The 19,308-nt window shown below is 53.7% G+C and overlaps 1 protein-coding gene and 1 long non-coding RNA gene across 2 annotated transcripts in view; both read left to right on the forward strand.

Annotated features, from left to right (window-relative positions):
• Window positions 1-10,805, forward strand: part of LOC113957744 — a 15,834-nt gene extending 5,029 nt beyond the window's left edge. Inside the window, exons 2-3 of the long non-coding RNA XR_003531285.1 lie at window positions 8,969-9,317; window positions 10,480-10,805. This is a non-coding gene — a long non-coding RNA (uncharacterized LOC113957744). The remainder of the gene's footprint in view (window positions 1-8,968; window positions 9,318-10,479) is intronic.
• RTN4R (reticulon 4 receptor) overlaps window positions 1-19,308 on the forward strand; it is an 86,203-nt gene that overhangs the window by 44,491 nt on the left and 22,404 nt on the right. The window lies entirely within an intron of this gene.

The raw sequence follows: 19,308 nt of genomic DNA on the forward strand, positions 1-19,308 counted from the left end.
AGCTTCTCTGGGCAACCTGTGCCAGGGCCTCACCACCCTCACAGGGAGGAATTCCCAATATCCCATCTATGCACATTTGGCCCAGAGGTGGATAACGTTGTTATGGGATGTGTGAGCAGTTGGCTCACGGGTCGGGCACAGAGGGTGACAGTGACTGGGGTGACATCAGACTGTGACCTGTCAATGCTGGGGTTCCACGGGGCTCCATCTTGGGCCCTGTGCTCTCCAACATCTCCAGCAATGACTTGGACACAGCACTGGAAGGGACCCTGAGCAGGTTTGCAGATGACACAAAACTGGGAGGAGCTGCTGAGCCCCTGGAAGGCAGGGAGGGCCTGCAGAGAGACCTGGACAGGTCCAAGGGCTGGGAATCACCAGCCATGGGAAGTTCAACAAGAGGAAGGGCCGGATTCTGCCCCTGGGATGGGGCAACCCCAGATGGACAGACAGAGTGGGAATAAGAGGCTGGAAAGCAGAGCCAGAAAGGGCCCTGGGGGTCCTGGTGGTGCCAGTTGTCCCTGAGTCAGCAGTACCCTGGCAGCCAGGAGGGACATCCCTGTCCTGGGGCATCAGGGAGGGGATTGTCCAGCTCTGCTCTGCCCTGGGGCAGCCTCACCTCAACATTGGGGCAGTTTGGAGGGACACAGTGGAGGGAAGGAATTGAGCCATTGGAGAGTGTCCAAAGGAGGGACACAGAGATGGGGAAGGGCCTTGATTTGAAGGCGTGTGAGGACACTGAGGGCACTTGGTGTGTTGAGCTGGAGCAGAGGAGACTGAGGGGAGACCTCAGTGCAGTTCCAAGTGCCTGGGCAGGGGCAGAGGAGGGGCAGGGACTGAGCTCTGCTCTGGGGGGACCAGGGACAGCAGCCAGGGAATGACTGGAGCTGTGTCAGGGCAGGCTCAGGTTGGATCTCAGGCAAAGCTTCTTCCCCCAGAGGCTGGTTGGGCACTGCCCAGGCTCCCCAGGGCAGTGGGCACAGCCCCAAGGCTGCCAGAGCTGCAGGAGGGTTTGGATGATGCTCTGGGGCACAGGGGGTGACTCTTGGGGCTGGGCCTGTGCAGGGTCAGGGGTTGGACTGGATGATCCTGATGGGTTTCTTCCAACTCAGGAGATTCTGTGATTCTATTCTATGATTCTAACCCTGCCCTCTGGCAGTGGGAAGCCCTTCCCCCTTGTCCTGTCCCTCCATCCCCTATCCCCAGTCCCTGTGTCCAGCTCTCCTGGAGCCCCTTTAGGCCCTGCAATGGGCTCTCAGGCCTCTCCAAAGCCTTCTCTTCTCCAGGTGAAGCCGCTCAGCTCTCCTAGCCTGGCTTCAGAGCAGAAGGGCTCCAGCCTTCAGAGCATCAAGATATCCTGCTGATCTCTGTGGGGTTTCTGACTTAACATCTCCAACATCTTGGAGTGCCTCTGGATGAGGTAACTGATCTGCCACAGCCAGTGAAATCTGTTCTTTGGATCCAAAGTGTCATGGGCTTTAGTAGATCTGTGCAAGTAATCCCAGTGAGTTCTTAGTCCAGATATTGCCTCCTTAACCACAGGCCCAGCAAAGCCTGATGTGTGCACTGTGCATTCCTTTCACCTCCCTGGTGTCAGCACAAACACTTCCTTCAGGGCTTCCCAAGGGATCCCTTACCAGCGTGTTAAGAGCTGTTCTTCTGCTCTGCCCCTGCAGAGACCTGCATGTGCCAGTGCTTGCAGAGGTCCAGCCTGTCATTCTCCATAGCAAAGAGTAAAACAGCAGCTGCTGTGTTTAGCATAAAAATAAAGCAAGAAAAAACTGTGTTTGTAGCACCAAAACTTTGCTGTCTTCTGGGTTTCTCTTCTCTGGCAGCTGGAGCACAAACCAGATCATCAAGATTTAATTCAGCCTGTGGCTTGAGCATCATCTTTGCAGCCCTTTCCCTTCTCCACAAGCCATCTACCACCCCTGCATGCATCTCAACATGGATCCCCTTCCAGCTAGCTGGATTTGATGGAGTTCTTGGCCAGGCAGGAGCCACATCTTGCTGTCTTTTATCACTTGAAGATGTATTTGTTGCATCAGGTGTTGTGGAGAAGGAGTAGATGTGATGGCCCCTGTGTGCCCTGCCATCCCTGGGCAGAGCCAACTCTTCTGTGGGTACTGGCTGCACATCTCCTGGGTTTGGAGTGGGGGTGGTGTCCCAAACAGGAGCTCTGAACAACTCTCTGTGCCCTTGCCCAAGCTGGGATAACATTTTTTCACTCCCCCGTGCTTGCACTGAACTCATTTCCAGTTGGTTCCTGACACACTGGGATGTGCTGTGCCACCTCCCAAGCACTCCCTGTATCCTGCAGCACAGGAGCCTCACAGAGCACCCTGGGCTGCTCTGGGGACTCTGTGGTTTATGCCTTCCCCTTCCCCTTCCCCTTGAGCAAAACCCTTTCACGGTGCCTGAAGCCTCACCTGCCAAGTAGAATCATAGAATAATGGAATATCCCGAGTTGGGAAGTGACCCATGAGGACCATGGGGTCCAACTTCTGGCCCTGCACAGGACACCCTAATAATCCCACCACGTCATTTCATATCCCACCCTGGAGTCCCTCCCTTGCAGTCTTAGCACTGGGTGTGCAAGGAAGTGGCCCCTTCCAGTGCCGGAAGGGACTCCAGGAGAGCTGGGACAAGGGATGGAGGGACAGGACACAGGGAATGGCTTCCCACTGCCAGAGGGCAGGGAGAGATGGGATATTGGGAAGGAATTGTTCCTGTGAGAGTGGGGAGGCCCTGGCACAGGTTGCCCAGAGCATCTGTGGCTGCCCCTGGATCCCTGGAAGTGTCCAAGGCCAAGTTGGAGAGGGCTTGGAGCAACCTGGGCTAATGGGAGGTGCCCCTGCCCATGGCAGGGGGTGGCACTGGATGGGCTTTGGGGTCCCTTCCAACCCAAACCAGTGTGTGACTCTGTGATGATTCCACGGTATGGACCCTGTGGATGGTGGGGCAGCCCTGGCAGCAGGAAAAGAGCTTCCTGGAAAACTGCAGAAGCCAAGGGGAAGCATTCCCCTCTCTGCTGGTGGATCTCAGTGGAGAAGGCCCTCTCCCTGTGCTCACACCACAAAATCCATCCCGCTGGCACTGACCCGTGTCCTTGGACACAACTGGCCCAGCAGCCAGAGGGCTGTGCTGGCACAGGCTCCTGGGAGAGCAGCATCAATACCAGGCGAATATTAATCCTAACAGGGGGAGGCAGAACCATTGTTTACCCTGCTTTTGTTAATCAGTTTGTTTCCCTTCGTGATCCCAAAATGGAATTAAAAGGCTCTGTTTACATTGCTGAATTATCATCTGCTCCAGCAGGTAAAGCACTTTGGCAGAGAATTAATGGAGCTGCAGACAGATTTGTGTCAAAAATATGTGCATATTTTCCCACCGAAGGATTTGTTTGAACTGAGCTGGAATCTCATGCCTTTGTGTTTAAATAAAACATCATCCACCAACCACCCACACAAGCTGTGGGGATGCTGTGGCCCTGAAACAAGTTCACCTTTAAAACAGCTGAGCTGAAGGCTTTTCCCTCAATTCAAAGGTGATTTTCCAAGACCAAAGGTACCCTCGGAGCGTAGCTCAAGGATTCCAAATCTTCTTGAAGGAAACATCCAATCCTGATGCCAGAGAAAGACATGAGGGTGTGCACTGGGACTGGGTTTGTCCTCAGGATCTTGTGCTAAACTGTGCTGGGGGAGGGTGGGTATTTCTGTCACAACAACAAGAGCCAAATTATCTTCTCTGATGCCGCAACCCAGCACAGAATGGGGCCCTTACACCTGCCTCAGAGGGCTGAAAAAAATCCAATTCTGATCATTTTTGCTCCAACAGCACTAAATTTATAACCCAGGACAAGGAAGACAAGATCTAAAAACCAATTTAGCAAAAAATAGCCTTTGCAACTAAAAATTAATGCTTCGAAAGACCTAAATGAAGCTTGAAAATAGCTTTTTTTCATCTCCAGCCGATGATTCACGTGCCTATTTGCAAACAATTCAAATGCAGTAAATTGAGAGGAAATATAAATCAGGTTCCTAAGTGAAGCTGCATAAATCCAATAAATGATTGATGAGAGAATCCTGTTTTAAGACGCTGTTGTCTGTCTCCAGTGCTGAGGCAGAAAATAATGGGCCCTTCGCCTCTGGGCTGTGGAGAACAGAGCAAGTTGCACCGACTTCTGATCCCCACTCAAGGTCAGATGCAGCTTTCTCTCTCCACCTGGCCCAGCTGCCCAAGAGAGAACTGAACTGCACAATAAAGGTGGCCTCACCCAGGGACCTGGCACAGCTCCTTATGGTCTCTCCTGGGGAGGAGGAGGGAACAGACTCACCAGCTGTGCTGCACAAGAGATTCCAGGGCAGCCCTGCAAAGGGCTCAGTGCTCCCCAAGAAACATGGGCATCGACTTTGGACAAGGGTATGGAGTGACAGGACAAGAGGGAATGGCTTCAAACTGGGAGAGATAGGTTTGGATTAGATGTTAGAAACCCTTCCCTGTGAGGGTGGAGAGGCCCTGGCACAGGTTGTGGGGCTTGGAGCAAACTGCGCTAGTGGAAGGTGTCCCTGCCCATGGCAGGGGATGGCACTGGATGGGCTTTAAGGTCCCTTCCAACCCAAACAATTCTGTGATTCCATGGTTCTATGATCCCAATGCTGCAGTGAGTCAGGAGCCTCTATCTGGTTCCAGGGCAAAGGAGCAGATCTGTTTGCAAATGCTGGCTCTGCAGTAGGACCACGGTATGTTCCTCCACTCTTGTAACAGGTCTGGGGCTGGCCAATCCCTGAGGAGAAGCTCGTGGCCCCTTTGTGCTCTCTCTGTACACAGGGGTGTGTGTCCTGCTGGCACAGGGAGCTCCAAGCCATCCTCTCAGACCCCAAGGGCAAGGGCAGCTGGAAGGGTGGCTGCAGCTGATGTATTCCCAGCCCTGATGACTGTGGCGCCTGAAGGGCAGTGCAGAGACCTGTATCCAAACCCTTGCTTGGAGGTGCAGTGTATAACCAATATGTGGTGCTCATGGTATAGATGGAGGCACAGTGGGTAAGCAGTTCATGGGAGCTGATCCCCAGGAAGGCTGCAGAGAGTGAGAAGGTCCCCCCTGAGCCTCCTTTTCTCCAGGCTGAGCCCTCCCAGCTCCCTCAGCCACTCCTGGTGCTCCAGCCCCTTTCCAGCTCCATTCCCTTCCCTGGACATGCTCCAGCCCCTCCGTGCCCTTGTTGTCATGAGGGACCCAGAACTGGACACAGGACTTGAAATGCCTCAGCAGTGCCTGAAGGTCTTCATTCCTTGTTCTCCATATGACCAGCAGCTCCACTGACCATGCTTGGAGTGCTGGGAGCTGTGTGCAGACCCTGCACCTCCAAAGCACTGTCCTTGCTGTGGTGGTGGCTGTGACCACCTGCCTGCAGTGAGGGATGAGCCTGTGACACACCAGCAGCTGTTACCAAACCCCTGAGGGAAGGGTATCTGAGCAATGGAAATCTGGGTCCCCTGTCCAGCAGTGCCCTGCCTTCAGCACAAGGCTGGTGCCAGAATATCCCCCGTACCCTGAAGGGCTGGTTGCTTGTCCTGCTTTGATTGAACATCTCTGCAGGCACTGGCAGGGTGAACTGTGTCACATGCTGCTGCTGCTGCTGCTGCTGCCCTGGGGCCCTGGGCTTTTTCCATCCACAGACTGATGGGCACATTGAGAAAGGGACAAACCTCAGATGAGCTGCTGTGCACTGTGTGGAGCTCAGTAACTTTGGGGGTGCCACATTTCCCATCCCTCATGGAGCTCTCTGGAGAACAGTGGGGAAGTCCTGGAGATCATGTGGTGCAGGGCTGTGCCCCACTAGTCCTGCTGTGAACTGTGTCAGCCAGGGTTGGAGCAGAGCAGATCAGCCCTAAACAGACCTTGCATTTCATTGCCTTCATCCTGCCCCACCACCAGGCTCCCAGGAATGTGAGGGGAGAGGATGGTTTGCTTAGGGAGGCATCAGTGTGGCCGGAGTGTGATGCCAAGGGGTGGGAAGAACCTGAGCAAAATCCAGACCCTAGTTGTTCCCTGCTTTGCTTGGGACTGGGAGCTTCAACCACTTTTTCTGCACCTGACAGGTCAAGGCAGCTGCCACCAGCTCCTGCTTCCAGGCAGCTTGGCATAAATCAGCATCAGAGGAACCAGATGACTTGTCTCCACTCCAGGTTGTCCCCTGTTTGAATTTGGCTCTGACACAGTTTTCATGAAAAATTTATTTTGTGAGAAAATGGATTTTCAATCAAACCAGGCATTTCTACATGAAATATTGTTTGCATTGACATTTTCCCATTTTTTTTTCAATGATACAGTTCCCTTCCTTCCTTCTCCCACCTTCTTCCAAAGAGACAAGCACAAAAATAATTCAGAAGTAGTGTTAATTTTTCAGTGAAAGTGTCTGGCTTTGGGTAGCACAGGACTGCATATTTTTAGAGAAAACCAAATATTTTTCCTCAAAACTGTGGAAAAGTCAGTTTTCAGAAATGAAACCATCACCTGTTAATGGAGTGGGGGTATTAGAACCATCTGGTGAAGAGTTTGCAGAGAGACATTGGGGTCTGTAAGCAGCCAGGAGGGGGATGCTGTGTCTCCTTGGCCCCACAGCCCTGCCCCTGCAGAGCCACAGGGAGCAGGGACAGCAGGGTCAGTGCCCTGGGGTGGCTCCTCTTCCTCATCACCCAAAGCCCAAAGTGTCCTTCTCCTGACAGGGTTCCCTGTGCCTGTCCTCCTGCTCTCAGTCAGCTCTGCCCAGCCCTTGGTTCCATCCTAATGAGGCTGAAGGAGACACCTAATTAATCTGCTCTGGTGACAAACAGCGTATTGGGCAGAGGGAGGAGGAGGCAGCTCTGGGCTCTCAGAGGACTCCTGCTCTGTCACGGAGCTGATTCCCACATGCCCCATGAGGGTGCTGTGCTGGGGACACTGCCAGCCCCTGTGCCCTGATTCCTCTTCCTTCTGCCCTATTTCTGCCTGGCCCATTGACAGGCCAAGGGAGGCTCAGCTTTCCAAAAGCTCCATGTGACAAAGGTCTCTTCCACAGGCAAAGGCTTTGAGGAATTGACCCTGGATCTGCCCAGGCACAGGTGACCATCCAACTGCAGGTCCTCCCTCCTTTGGGTGTTTGGCTCTGCTCATACAGGACCAGCGTGGGGAGCCCAAGGTCACCTGGTTTATTCATCTGGAGAAGAGGAGACTGGGGTCAGAGCTCAGTGGGGGCTGCAGCTCCTCCTGAGGGGCAGCTCTGATTCCTGTTCAGCTGGAGCAGAGGAGACTGAGGGGAGACCTCAGTGCAGTTCCAAGTGCCTGGGCAGGGGCAGAGGAGGGGCAGGGACTGAGCTCTGCTCTGGGGGGACCAGGGACAGCAGCCAGGGAATGGCTGGAGCTGTGTCAGGGCAGGCTCAGGTTGGATCTCAGGCAAAGGTTCTTCCCCCAGAGGGTGGTTGGGCACTGCCCAGGCTCCCCAGGGCAGTGGGCACAGCCCCAAGGCTGCCAGAGCTCCAGGAGGGTTTGGACAACACTCTCAGGCACAGGGTGGGATTGTTGGGGTGTCTGTGCAGGGCCAGGGGTTGGAGTTGATGATTCTTGTGGGTCCCTTCCAACCCAGGAGATTCTATGATCTCATAACCTATGATCCCAGAATAGCCCCGAACTGGATATTCTCCCCCACTCCCCGAGCTGTCTGGGAGCAAAGGGTGCTGGTGTGAGAGAGGGGCTGAGCCATGGCTGTGCAGAACAGGTGAAGCTGTCAAGGCACTGCAGCTGCCTCCAGCATGGGATGCTGCTGACTGTCCTTCCAAGGAGCAGAGGTAGTTCCAGAGGGGCCTGGGTGAGGTTCACCCTGCCAGCTGTGGCTGGCAGCTGGCTGGGCACACAGCCTTGGGAAATTCTTACTGTTTTCCAGCTCTTGCTCTTTTGCAGGACTAGCAGAATTTCTCAGTGTAGAGACGTTTGTCAATTTGCATAATTAAAGCACTGCAAACTCATCCAGATTCACAGATCCCTGCGCTGGCTCCCTGGAGACTCACCACTTCTCTCCCATGAATTATTTATTGGCAGTGCTGTTTCTAACAGGCCCCTTTGTCTGCAGTGTTTGCTCCAGATTTCAGCTCTCTGAGGTGGAGATGATGCTGGTCCTCTGAGACAGAGCTGGGGAGAGGAACAGCTCCATTTCCCACAGCCCTTCCTGTTTCCCTCTCCCCATCAGGGGAGAACAAGGGAAATTCCCTGGAACTGTGGAGCTGTTGCAGAGGGAGCTGAAGATGTTCAGCCCAAGGTTGGACTCGATGGTTTTGGAAGTCTTTTCCAATCTTAACAGTTCTGTGATTCTCTAAATGACTGTGGCAGCAGCAGCGGTTCCTGTGGAGGTGTCTGTAGCAGGGCAGCCCCAGGGCCGTGGTCCCCACTCTGCTTCATGCCTTGGGTGCATCATCAGCAGGGGCTCAGGGGCCTGGCACCTCTGCCCTGGGTGCTGCCCAACATAGACCTGCATGGCACCTGAGGGCTGTGCACGGGACAAGTGGGAATGACTCTCCACCCCTGTGTGCTGTGAACATCCCCCCTGTGATGGAGCTGCTGGTGCTCCACCTTGAATCCTGGGCTCACTTCTGGGCCCCTCACAGCAAGAAGGACACTGAGGGGCTGGAGCGTGTGCAGGGAAGGGAACAGAGCTGGGAAGGGGCTGGAGCAGCAGGAGAGGCTGAGGGAGCTGGGGGGGCTCAGCCTGGAGCAAAGGAGGCTCAGGGGGGACCTTCTGGCTCTGCAACCCCCTGACAGGAGGGGGGAGCCGGGGAGGTCGAGCTCTGCTCCCAGGGAACAAGGGACAGGAGAGGACATGGCCTCAGATTGTGTCAGGGCAGGTTTAGGTTAGATATTAGGGAAAATTGATCCATGGAAAATATGGTCAGATATTGGCACAGACTGTCCAGGGCAGTGGTGGGGTCACCAGCCACAGAGGGATTTAAAAACCCTGTGCATGTGGCACTTGGGGAACATGGGTTAGTGGTGACCTTGGCAGTGCTGGGTTGACAGTTGGACTCCATGGTCTTAGAGGGCTTTTCCAACCTGATTGATTTTGTGATTCCATGATTCTGTGAGGCAGAGGAACAGTCTGAGTGGTTACACTGCAGCCAGGCACCCCAAGCTCTCCTGCATGCTCCCCTTCCCACAGGCAGCTCTGCCTCTGGTGAGAGCAGCCACTGATTAGTCCTGCCAGAAACCATACTTCCCTGGTTCAGGCACAGAAAAAAACAACAGATAACAGGAGAGAGAAAGCCAGAGAGAGGGAAGAAGGCAGGAGCAAGTGGTAAGTACATAGAAACCTTGCTGGTGTTTGCAGGCTCTCCCTGCTGGAGTTGAGTGTGTGCTTGTAAATCCCACAGCAGAGGAATACAAATATTTGTGCTGCGGAAACACTCCCGACGAAGTCCTGAAGCTCTCCCTCTCAATTCCTTTCAGCCTTTCAGAGGCCTGTTTGCTACTTGGTCTGTGGGAGATGGCAGAGATGCAGCTGGTTTTGCACGGGCAGAGAGTGACAGGACAAGGCGGAGATTTAAATTAGATGTAAGGAAGAAACTCTTCCCTGTGAGGGTGGGGAGGCCCTGGCACAGGTTGCCCAAAGAAGCTGTGGCTGCCCCTGGATCCCTGGAAGTGTCCAAGGCCAGGTTGGACGGGGCTTGGAGCAACCTGGGCTAGTGGAAGGTGTCCCTGCCCGTGGCAGGAGGTGCAGTGAGACCAGAGCAGCACTTTCCAGTCTCATACCCCGGACTGACGTGTCACCCTGGACCTGGAGCTGGATCTGGTGGGAGGAGTTTGCAGCTGCAAATTCAGCCCTAAAAAGTTGTGATCTGCCCAAATTACAGATGCCTGTGCAGTTCTCATCCCCTCCCCACCCATGAATATGGATGTACAGCAGCGGGGATTTTAATAACATAAGCACTTGCTATTCGATATCCTGGAGCTGTGCCAGCCCCGGGTCTGCAACAGCAGGGAATGCCCCAAAAATGAGATGAGCTGTAAGATCCCTTCCCGCCCAAAGCACTCTGTGATTCTCTGGCTGAACTGGGAGCACTGGCATTGGCACCAAGGGGGCAGTTCCCAGTGCTCTGCTGTGCTGGGCCCTTTTGCCCAGGCCAGCGGGGCTGGGGGTGTCCCGGCAGTGCTGTGGTGGTTTCACTGGATGAACAACTCCAGGCTGAGTCCTGCAGGGCTCAAGGGTTTCTTTTGGCAAGCCCAGCTCTGGCTGTGCTCATCAGAAGGTGTGATCACACCTGCAGAGCTGAGGCCTGAAAGTCTAATTTTCAGCTCCTATCCCCTTCGTTAAATCAGACGAGGCGAGAAATGGTACAATGCAGTTGGGGGTTATTGTGAAAAACCTCTGCAAAGGATTTTTTACAGTGTGATGGAAGCTGGAATATTCATCTGGGCTTCTTAGTTTTTATTTTAATTTATTTATTTTTTTTTTCCAGGGACTGCTGTTGCTGATGTATTATTTATATAGCAGGAAATTAGACTCTGAGGACTCAAGTATTCTTCAAATAAGCTTCCTAATTCTGTCAATTAAGAATGCACAGGCTGCTGGGGCTCTAGCTTGGGATGAGCTGCAGAGGAGTGAAAGCTGCCCCTGGTCATTGCTCTGATGTGCTGCTACAGATATTTCAGCTGGAGGAAAAATATCTTAGTCCTAAAATCAAACGTGTGAGATGCTGGGAGGCTTATATAGAGCAGCTCTGGCTGATTCCAGTGGGACAAATAACTTCCCTGTGCTCTGACAGGGGAATACTGAAATGCTGAATGTGTGGCCGCTTGTTGTTCTGTTCTGTAGTGAGATCTGTTGCCTTTCCTTGCTGTAACAAACGGCTGCCATGGCTGGGAGCCCACTGTTGGGGGGAGTTTGGGGTCATTTACTCCCTAATTAATGCAGTAATTCTTCATGTGCTCCTGGGGCAGCTCTAGAGCAAATGAGCTGATGTGTAATTAATATATAAAACAGCATCTTCCCTCCTTTATTACCCTTCCCTAACCAGCAGGAATTTGGAAATCTGTTTGGAATTCTCCTCCTGCACCAGGCCTGTTCCCAACTATGGGAGCAGGATTAGGCACAGGGCTGCGGGACGGGCTGTTCCCACCTCCCACGGGAAAGGGAATGTCATGGGGCGGGGGAGATAGCAGAGTGTCTCCAAAATGCAGCCAGGCAGGGGGTCAGCACCACGCTGGGAAACAGTGTTCCCTTCTACCTGCCAAAGCTCAGCCCCGGTCTGTGCCCGAGCACCTCAGAGCCAGGAAAGAGCCCCGGGGGGAGCTGGGGCTGGGGGATCCTCACCAGCACGTTTACCGAGCCTTTGGTGCCTTTCTGCACGGGGATGGCAGCACAGGGAGAGCTCAGGGCTTGTGCCCCCCTTGGTGCTGCTGAGAGAGAGGTGAGATCTCTCAGAGGACACCCCTTGGTCCCCTCCTGCCCCTCCTGGCCTGGACAATGTCCCTCTCCCCGCTCCCGCCCTGCAGGCACTTCAGCTCTCTGGCTGAGGGAGGAGGTTTATTGCTGCAGCACAGTTTTTCTTTTTTATCATTGTTACGAATTTAATGTCCACTGCAAATGCAGATCTCTCCATCTGGAGGAGGGATAACTGCCTGTGCTGCCTGCTCTGCACAGGAGCTCTGCACAGGAGCTCTGCACAGACATTGCCTGGGCAGCCCAGGGACAGGGCTGGCACTGCTGCTCAGGGTCAGGGCTGCCCTGGTGACCCCCCTTGTCCTGGGGGACAAGTCCTTCAGTATCACGTGCCAAGGACCAGTTCAGAAAGGATGGATTCCTCTGTGTCCCTGGGAGTGTGGGGCTGCCCCTGTGCAGGCAAAGATGTCACCACCACCCTCCAGCCCTTGTAGGGGACATCACAGTGACTGACTTGCACAAGGCCTGTGTTAACTGAGCTGGGGATCCCCAGTCACAGAGGAGGAGAGAAATAAATTTCCTTGCTTTCCGTAACCCTTTATGGCCTTGGAAGCATCTCTTTGTCACTCTCCTTTGTCAGCTAAACAAGTTTTCCCTCCCAGCCTTCTGTAGCACCATCCTTTGTGGAAAAGCTGCTAGGAGCATGGGTTTAATTTTTAAAGTGGTTTGTAGAAGAAAAAAGATGAAATAACTCATCCATTTGCATTCAAAGAGCAGAAACACAAATCAACAGTTCCACAACACTGATCAGCTGTAGGAAATGCCGTGTGCTGGTTTAGTGCTTGGATTTGTGCACAGGGATGTGGGAAGTGCCCTTTCCACCATTTCCCCAATCATGGGCATGTCCCTTTGCATGAGCAGCAGAGATGCTGGGAGGTGACTGGGACCTGTGATGTTTTTGGATTGTTGGAGGGTGAGTGTGGCCCCTCAGTGTTGCTGTGGGGTGGTTGAACATCCACAGCCCAGTCTCAGCTTCCCTGGGAGTACCACACAGGATCACCAGGGGCAGAGCAGAGCTGAGAACAGCTCCCATGACGAGGGTGTCCTACCCTGCTTGATCCATGGGCTCTCATTATTTTGGCCCCAGCCCCTCCCCGTGTGCTCTCCAGAATCTGGTTCCTAATCCCACGTGTCTGGATCTTGCTTCCCCTTCTCCTGTCTCCCACAGGATGCAGCACTCTTGGCCACAGGTTGCCCCTCTACCCCATCCTCCCACCTCTGGTTCTGGTGCCCTCCCTCAGTTTTGCCCTGGCTCTGGTTTCTCTCTCTGCTGCCCCACAGTGCTCGTGAGCCAAGGGCAGCATGTCCTCCCTCTGTGTGGCCACCACTGACCCTCAGATATGGCATGAGACCAAAAACTGAGAAACTGGGAGCAAAACTCAGCTCTGAATCTCTCAGGCTTCAACCCATGTGTTGACTTAGAAAAGCTGCCAGCAGGCAGCTCACAGGCTGTTTCTGCTTTGAAGAATCTTGTGAAATCTAAACCACACGTGGCATTAGAGTTCTTCATGCCCTTCATGCTTGGGGGGGGGAATAAATGCTTTTCTTTTCAGCTCTGGTGAATGCAGGGCTGAGCCTCTCCATCTGAAAACGCTGGGTTTGCTATGGAAACCAGGCCCTGTTGTGACAGCTCTCCAGTCCTCATCCAGGGAGGAATCAGAGACAAGGCTCCTGGGTGGGGAACAATGAGCAGGAGAGAGACACTGATCCTTTTCTGCACCTTGCTGGGGCACATCTGGAGCAGCTCCTTGCTTGGCTGGCCTTGCTATCAATTTGGGAGGGCAGTGATGGAAAGGGGGACTGGACACAGGGAGGGAAACGCAGCAGAAATCTCTGCATTCCGCTCATTTCTCAACTGATTCTTTTCTCCTTGTTATTCCTCTTCTCAGTCTTCTTTTTTAGTCCTGCCAAATAGGAATGTACAGAAATATCAGCCACAGTGTTTTAAAGAGGCAGCACACTTACAAAACTAGGATATCTGTCATTAAAAGTTTGGATTATTCCTGCTTTTCTACTAGTTGTCAGGAGAAAGAGCTTTGCAGGAACCTGCCAGCCCACTGCTGGGGATGTCTGTGCTCCACATGGGACTGTGGGGGAGAAGGAATAGCTGCACAGTCCTGGGGGGCACTTGCCTGTCATTCTCAGCCATCTCTGTCATGGGTGTGGTGCTCAGCAGAAACATCCTGCAATGGTCAGGAACAGAGGAACCCATCACTCACATTCCTGAGCTCCTGCCTTTGCTGTCAAGGCTCTCCATAGTGGAGCAGGTGCCTGCAGACCCAGGAGACATCAGGAGGAGGGTTTGGAAAGCAGCAAGGCATCTAGAGGGGCAAAACCTACTGCACTCAGGGTCCACACTAGTTGTCCCTGGAGGCCCTTGCAGGGGTGTCACTTCAAAGACAAGAGGGATCTGCCCAGTGTGGGTGTGCACAGCTGATCTCACTGTCCAGTGGCATTGATCTGACCAAGCCTGGAAGCCACCTTTACACTCTTTACAGTCAGTGGAGTCCAGAGTTTCTTCCTCCCAGTTTCTTTCTCCACACCTGCAGTTTTTTCAGCTGAGCTGTGTCCCAGGGTCTGCAGCCCAGACTAACAGGATGCCCTCTCCGAGCTACGGTGTGAAATGCAAACACCATCTAACTCTGGGATCTTGGTACACATGAAATCCATGCTTGCACCCCTTAAAGAGAGGGAAAAAAAATTATCATTACCATGGATCATCACCAGGACCCTTTCTGGGGGGTCCTTGGCCCTCCCTTTCCTCAGAGTAACCCTCCATCCAGGCCCCAGCTCAAGGCAGGAGAGCAGGCAGGAGAGCAGGCAGGAGAGCCTGCTGCTTCTGCTGCTGACACCAGGTCTGTAAATCACCTCCCCCCTCCTGCCTGCTCTCCCCAGGAGTGCTTAAATCAACTCTAAATGAGCTCTTTTAAGGAAATGTAGGCAATCAGTGGTGAGTTATTGCAAGGCACAAGGGCTTTCTTAAAAGCGACCAGCACTTATTGGTCATTTGGACTCCAGAAGGCACAACCCTTTAAATCAGAGCCCACAGGTTGGGCTAAAGCAGAGCCTCTGCCACTGCCTGGAGAAGATCTGTGCTGGAGGGTTCACAGAATCACAGGATGTGCTGAGCTGGAAGGGACCCACAAGGATCATCAACTCCAACCCCTGGCCCTGCGCAGGCCCAGCCCCAAGAGTCACCCCCTGTGACCGAGAGGATCAGCCAAACCCTCCTGGAGCTCTGGCAGCCTTGGGGCTGTGCCCACTGCCTTGGGGAGCCTGGGCAGTGCCCAACCAGCCTCTGGGGGAAGAAGCTTTGCCTGAGATCCAACCTGAGCCTGCCCTGACACAGCTCCAGCCATTCCCTGGCTGCTGTCCCTGGTCCCCCCAGAGCAGAGCTCAGTCCCTGCCCCTCCTCTGCCCCTGCCCAGGCACTTGGAACTGCACTGAGGTCTCCCTTCAGTCTCCTCTGCTCCAGCTCAACACACCAAGTGCCCTCAGTGTCCTCACACGCCTTCAAATCAAGGCCCTTCCCCATCTCTGTGTCCCTCCTTTGGACACTCTCCAATGGCTCAATCCCTTCCTTCCATTGTGTCCCCCCAAACTGCCCCACTGTTGAGGTGAGGCCGCCCCAGGGTAGAGCAGAGTGGGACAATCCCCTCCCTGGCCCAGGGTTTCAGTACCTCCCTCCTTCCCCACTGTCCCTCCAAACCATCCTCTTCAGTACTGTGTGAATTCAGGCTTTGGCTGCTTTTGAGCCCTTCTCTAGCTCTTTCCACACTATCCTGCTTGGAGAGCAGCTGTAATTAGAAGATCCTAGAAAGTGGTGCCCTGTTGCTGAGGAAAGGGGTGTCACTCCCTTCCTGAGTGATGTGATTCCTGAGCCTGCCATCAAGCCTTTCCTCATCCACTGTGTTTGCAAACAGCAGCTACAAACCTCAGCTGTGAGGAGGGAAGGAAATTCTCAGAGAACACACAATTTGGGACATTTCATTCACCTCCTTCTTTCTGAGGTTTTGGGAGATGGATGAGTTAATGTTTTCATCTTCTTTGCTAGAAAAAAGAACACATTAGAATGAAAGTCGTGATGAGCTCCTGAGTCCAGACGGTGGGACTTCAAAAATGTGCTAAATATCATAAGATCAGTAACAAACCCCTGAAAGTTGGCGAGAACTGCAGTGTGTGAGTGCCCACACATCTCCCTGCCTTTGACAGCCTGGTTGAGGCTCAGGTGGGGCTCTGCCTCTTCCCCCCCATCCCGCCTTTCCCAAGCTGTACCAGGGAGGGGGGCAATGGGATCAGAGCAGCCTGTGTTTAATGTGAAGACAAGACATTCATCAGCAGCCTGATCTGGTAATTTCTGTGCTGTGTGGTGGCAGTGAGTGACAGCTCTATAATCTCGCTCGGGGGAGTCATCGTGGGGGTCACACTCTGTCAAGAAAACCACAGGTAATGTTTGCAGCTCCTTCTCTGAGTTCTCTTGGTTTCAAAGCATTTCAGAGATTCTCTCTTGTTGTCTGTAATGTCAGGGGAGTTGCAATGAAATGTCATCCTTCCCCCAAAATATTCTGCCCACAGATGAGATGTGTTGGTTTCTGACTGAGGTGGGGCATTTTTGGGTGCAGAAAAGAGGAGCAAGGGTTCAGCACAGGGCAGAGGCTGCAGCAGCAGTTGTGTGGCAGCTGTTTCGAAAATGGTGCCTTAGGATGGAAAACCCTCGATGACCTCCCTCCCTCCAGGGCCTGACATCTTTTCACTCAAGCATTTATTATTTCCCCACACCAAATGTGCTATATTGGGTGCCCAACGTGGCAGACACTTCTGTGGCCACGGTCACCCACCAACACCAAGTCCCCACCCACAGAGTGCTGAGCCCTCTCAGCCCTCTGTGTGAGGCAGAGCATCTCTCTGCTCTTCAGGGGCTGTGACACCACGTGCTGCACCCTCACAGCTTCGTAGGTGTTCAGGCCTGCAATGAGTCCTGCATCCATTCCTTCAGCCTTGGGTGAGGGAGGGTGTCCCCCATGGCACAGTGACCTGCAGGGCTGAGCACCCAGCCTGCTCTGGGCTGTTTGGGGTGTTCTCATGCAGGTTGTTCCTCTCCCAGGCAGCTCAGGTTGGATGTGAAGGCATGAAAAGGCTTTACCAGCTCTTACAATCTCACTGGAACCTTCCTGCAGCTGTGGGGCTGGGATACCCCTGAAAATCACAGAATAGTGGAATGGGTTGAATTTGAGGGGACCTTAAAGCTCATCTCATTCACCCCCTGCCATGGGCAGGGACGCCTTCCACTAGCCCAGGTTGCTCCAAGCCCCATCCAACCTGGCCTGGGACACTTCCAGGGATCCAGGGGCAGCCACAGCTTCTCTGGGCAACCTGTGCCAGGGCCTCACCACCCTCCCAGCCAGCAATTCCTTCCCAATCTCCCATCTATCCCTGCCCTCTGGCAGTGGGAAGCCATTCCCTGTGTCCTGTCCCTCCATCCCTTGTCCCCAGTCCCTCTCCAGCTCTCCTGGAGCCCCTTTAGGCACTGGAAGGGGCTCTCAGCTCTCCCTGGAGCCTTCTCTTCTCCAGGTGAACCCCCCAGCTCTCCCAGCCTGGCTCCAGAGCAGAGGGGCTCCAGCCCTGGCAGCATCTCCGGGGCCTCCTCTGGACTCTCTCCAGCAGCTCCACGTCCTCCCTGTGCTGTTCCGAGGGCTGGAGGCAGCTCTGCAGGTGGAACAGCAGGTCAGCAAATAATTCCTGACAGCTTGAGGGTGATGCCTGCCCGTGCTTTTGCTACCAGGGGTGAAAGAGAGATTGAGGCACTGAGACTAAGTCAGAAAGCCCATGGTCCTTCCTCCCTGGCTTCCTTCTCTCAGCATGGTGATGTCCTGTTGCTGGGGGTGCAGGGGATGGGAGGGCTCTGCAGCTTCTCCTGCTCCCAGGTGCATCCAGCAGTGCAGGATCCCGAGGGACTGAGCAGAGGACAGTATGAGCACACAGGAGGGGAGGGAGCCCTTTTTCCTCATTCCTTCTCAACGGAGCATTCCTGGGTTTTAATTCCCAGATGTGCTGTGTCAAATACAAGAGCAGTGCTCTGGGCAGGGACTCAAACAGACCTCTTCCCTTCTGCTCTCTGTCCTGGGCTCGAGTTCATCTCCTGCCTCATTTTTTGCAGGCTCTTCTTGTATTTGTCATGGCAGACCCAACCCATTTCATTTGTCACTCCTTCCTGCTCAGGTTCCTGATCCAGCCCTTCAGTGTCTCATCAGTTCCTCTTGAATCCACTTAGATGTGGTTATGATCTGAAGAGTTCCATGCCTGAAGTTGCCCCCCCTTTCTCTGGAGGCTCCCAGCAGCCACTGAGATGCTGCCTGGGGGTGCACAGGTACAGCTTTCAGCTTGGGAATGTGCCAGGGAGGTGCAGGTGGACATGTTCAGGTTTCACAGGTCTGTGAAGGAGCCTCTCCTTGTGCTGTGATGCTCCTACATCAACATCATCATTATCAATCAATACTGGTGGTGTCTTTCACAAGAACCTGGTGATTTTTAACCTGCACATGGCATCTGTCAGCTCTGCTCCCAGGATTTCTGTGCCTTGGGCAAGCCCTGAGCAGCTGCTGAGGAACGGCTCTTCTTTCTGGGCAGGTGTGTGGAGCCACCAGTTTGCTGTGGGAGCTCACCAGTTGTCAGGGCCTGACCAGCCTGACTAGCCTGTGTGCAAAGCTTCATGCTGTGATGCTGTACTGAAAGCTTCAGCTGACTGTCCTAAGAGCTTCTTGGTTGTTAAAAGATCACAATTTATACACGTGGGCTTTGCTTTCCACCCTTTTAAACAGCCTTTCCATTTCCCAAGGATTTCTCCCGTGCTGTGCCCACAGACTCACTGTTGTTTAAGATGTCTAAAACATATAGCGCTCTTCATACACAAGAATATCTCAATTTACATCCTCATTTTTGCTTAACTACGTAGCCCATCAACATCTAATTTGGCTTGTAATGTGCTGTGTTTGGCCAACCCCCCCCTCCCAGGTCAGCTCTTCCCAATTCCAGACTGACACACCAGTGCTGGGAATGTGACTGGGATGCCACTGGACCTGGTTGTTTCCAGTCACCCCGGGTGTCTGGAGCTGATGTAAACTCTTACTGTAGTCTCCCGTTGTTTTCTCTCCCTAATGCCAGAGTCACCTCAAAGGCCACGCTCTGAAATGTCACTCTGTTGGTTCCTTCTGGGGGGATAATGGGTCAGTGAGTTCAACTGGAGTTCAGCTCAGACCATTTCTCTTAAAGGTTGGTGCTTCATGCAAATGTTGTTAGTGATCTCAGACAGAGCTGGGACACCTCTCCTCCCCTCTGCATGTTATTCCAGACACTCCATAGAGCCAGGATTGATTGATGGTGAACTGCCCCTGGGGTCCAGCTGACCTATTCCACCACAGGTGGGCAAATCAAAGGCAGAGGAGTGATGCTGTGCCATTTTAGCTGATACCTTTCTGGTGTGGGATCCTCTGCTCCATCAAAGCCCATTCAATATGTTATTTAAAGTACCAGACATCCTCAGTGTCTTCCATATCACAGAATCCCAGGATGGCTCAGGTTGGAAGGGACCACAGTGTCCCATCTGGTCCCACCTCCCTGCTCCAGCAGGGCCATCCCAGAGCACATGGCACAGGATTGTGTCCAGGAGGGCCTGGAATATCCCCAGGGAGGAGACTCCAGCCCCTCCCTGGGCAGCCTGTTCAGGGCTGGGTCACTGCCCAGCAAAGAAGTTCTTCCTCCTGTCCAGAGGGAACTTGCTGGGCATCAGTTCCTGCCCGTTCCTGCTGTGCCATTGCTGGGCCCCCCCAGCAGAGCCTGGGCCATCCTC

This window comes from Corapipo altera, unplaced genomic scaffold, assembly GCF_003945725.1.
Source record: "Corapipo altera isolate COAL_440 unplaced genomic scaffold, ASM394572v1 151, whole genome shotgun sequence".
NCBI classification, from domain to species: Eukaryota; Metazoa; Chordata; class Aves; order Passeriformes; family Pipridae; genus Corapipo; species Corapipo altera.